The 3,126-nt window shown below is 34.3% G+C and overlaps 1 protein-coding gene across 1 annotated transcript in view; it reads left to right on the top strand.

Moving 5' to 3' along the window:
* Positions 1–903: 903 nt before the first annotated feature.
* The window catches only part of atp8b2 (ATPase phospholipid transporting 8B2), a 31,041-nt gene continuing 28,818 nt past the window's right edge, over positions 904–3,126 (top strand). The window contains exon 1 of the mRNA XM_041238999.1: positions 904–1,222. The gene's annotated coding sequence lies outside the window, so the exon portion shown is untranslated. The remainder of the gene's footprint in view (positions 1,223–3,126) is intronic.

Raw genomic sequence — 3,126 nt, 5'->3', positions numbered from 1 at the left:
TTTTTATTTTTTAAAGGAAGTGGAGGGGGAAGCACATCAGCGATGCACTAGCCCTCGCGGGCTGCACTGTGCAACGCTCATATGCTTCCCCACCTCACACACCCACAATCAGCCGTCCTCCGGCAGTCTTTCCAGAAGCAATTTTTGCCTGGATCACAGCAGTGGAGAATGATGGAGAATACACAGATATTAAACAGATGATCAGTGAGCCAGTGCACCTGTTATAGAGTGTGCTAGGGACCCACGCAAGAATCCTCTGCGTGTGTCAGTTTGGATGTATTTATAACGAAGCAGCCCTCTAATCAAAGTGTACTGCTTTAGTATTCCACCCCCCACCCCCCCTGGTAAAAGCACAGCACAGTGTAGTACAGCACAGAGAAGAGATTAAATAAATTATCACCAATAAATTATGTTTATTTTCCTACCTGCAATTCAGCGTTCTACCAGCAGATGGGGCGCCTGGACACCTGGAGAAGGTACCCGCTTTCTGTACAGTAAGGCTGCCTTTAAATATGATACATATATATAAATCTTTATTTTTATATAGCGCCTTTCATAGTGGACCACCATCACAAAGCGCTTATATATATATATATATATATATATATATATATATATATATATATATATATATAAAACATTGTTATTCAGTCAAAGTGTGATTTTATAAATCTTCTATCTCTCTCTCTTTTTTTTTTTAGAGAAAAAAAAATTAAGGAAACTTAAAAAAAAATAAAGTTTTTATTTTTATATAGAAAATTTTAAAAAATCACCCGTGTCTTTTTTTTGTTTGTTTGTTTGTTGGTTTTGTTTTTCCCGCCCTGTTGACGTCACTTCGGAGGTTGCCGTGGAGCTCGAGAGAAGCGTAAATAAAAAAATAATTAAAAAAGAGAGAGAGAGAGAGAGAGAGAGAGAGAGAGAGAGAGAGAGAGAGAGAGAGAGACACACAGCGACCTCTGACTGTGAGGAGATTATACATCATTATACATTACAATTACACCCGGGCTGGAACAAACAAACACACAAACAAACACACACACACACACAAACAAACACACAAACACACGAACACACGAACACACCCCGTCACTTCACAGCAAACACAGCGGCTTCACACGCAGCCGCTCAGCGGAACGCGCCCTCGGCGGGAGAGGAGGAGCGGACCCGCGAGCCGCGAGAAACCGCGCGTTTAAAACCATTCCAGCAATTTCAAAAGGAAAAGGTAACGGACTTTCATATTCTTTCTTTCTTTCTTTTACATTGTTTAATGTACTTTGAACGAGTGGAAAGAGCGGCTAGCGTGCGAGTGTGAGTGATGAGACACAGCGGATAAAGCGGAGGCTGCTTTATACACTATACACTATACACTATACACTATACACACTGTGCACTATACACTATACACTATACACTATACACTATACACTATACACTATACACTATACACTATACACTATACACTATACACTATACACTATACACTATACACTATACACTATACACTATACACTATACACTATACACTATACACTATACACTATACACTATACACTATACACTATACACTATACACTATACACTATACACTATACACTATACACTATACACTATACACTATACACTATACACTATACACTATACACTATACACTATATACTATACACTATACACTATACACTATACACTATACACTATACACTATACACTATACACTATACACTATACACTATACACTATACACTATACACTATACACTATACACTATACACTATACACTATACACTATACACTATACACTATACACTATACACTATACACTATACACTACACTATACACTATACACTATACACTATACACTATACACTATACACTATACACTATACACTATACACTATACACTATACACTATACACTATACACTATACACTATACACTATACACTATACACTATACACTATACACTATACACTATACACTATACACTATACACTATACACTATACACTATATACTATACACTATACACTATACACTATACACTATATACTATACTATACACTATACACTATACACTATACACTATACACTATACACTATACACTATACACTATACACTATACTATACACTATACACTATACACTATACACTATACACTATACACTATACACTATACACTATACACTATACACTATACACTATACACTATACACTATACACTATACACTATACACTATACACTATACACTATACACTATACACTATACACTATACATACACTATACACTATACACTATATACACTATATACTATACACTATACACTATATACTATACACTATACACTATATACTATACACTATATATTATACACTATATATTATACACTATATATTATACACTATACATTATATATTATACACACACACACAGAGAGGGGGGGCTCTACTTTTACACATGTTAATAATGCGTGGCTGTAGCGGGACGGAGGAAATGCACTTCAAAATGTTATTGTTTTTGTTAATTTGATGCTGTTTTAAGTTGCTTTCATTTCCTTTTTTTTTTTTTTTTTTTTAAATTGCACAGTTAAAGAGATCGAGGATAATATACAGCGCGTATGGATGTATTTACTTGGTCGAGAAGTAAAATAAAATATGATCCCATGTTATTATGATGATTATTGTTGTTGTTGTTGTTGTGATTATGATTGTTGTTGTTGTTGTTGTTGTTGTGATTATGATTGTTGTTGTTTTGTTTTTGTTGTTGTTGTTGTTGTTGTGATTATGATTGTTGTTGTTGTTGTTGTTGTTGTTGTTGTTGTTATGTGTTGGTTGTGTGATACTAAACAATGTTGTTAACATTGGTGTACTAAACATTGTGATTGTTGTTAATGTTGTTGTGATTATGATTGTGTGTTGTTGTTGTTGTGATTCAACATTGTTGTGATTATGATTGTTGTTGTGATTGTTGTTTAACATTGTTGTGTTGGTTGTTGTTGTTGTGATTATTGTTGTGTTTGTTGTTGTGATTGATTGTGATTGTTGTTGTAATAACAACATTATGATTGTTGTTGTTGTTGGATTATGATTGTTGTTGTGTTGTGATTTTTGACACTGTGATTATGATTGT

Source organism: Polyodon spathula, chromosome 51, assembly GCF_017654505.1.
Source record: "Polyodon spathula isolate WHYD16114869_AA chromosome 51, ASM1765450v1, whole genome shotgun sequence".
NCBI classification, from domain to species: domain Eukaryota; kingdom Metazoa; phylum Chordata; class Actinopteri; order Acipenseriformes; family Polyodontidae; genus Polyodon; species Polyodon spathula.
This window is presented reverse-complemented; position numbering and strand designations above follow the sequence as displayed.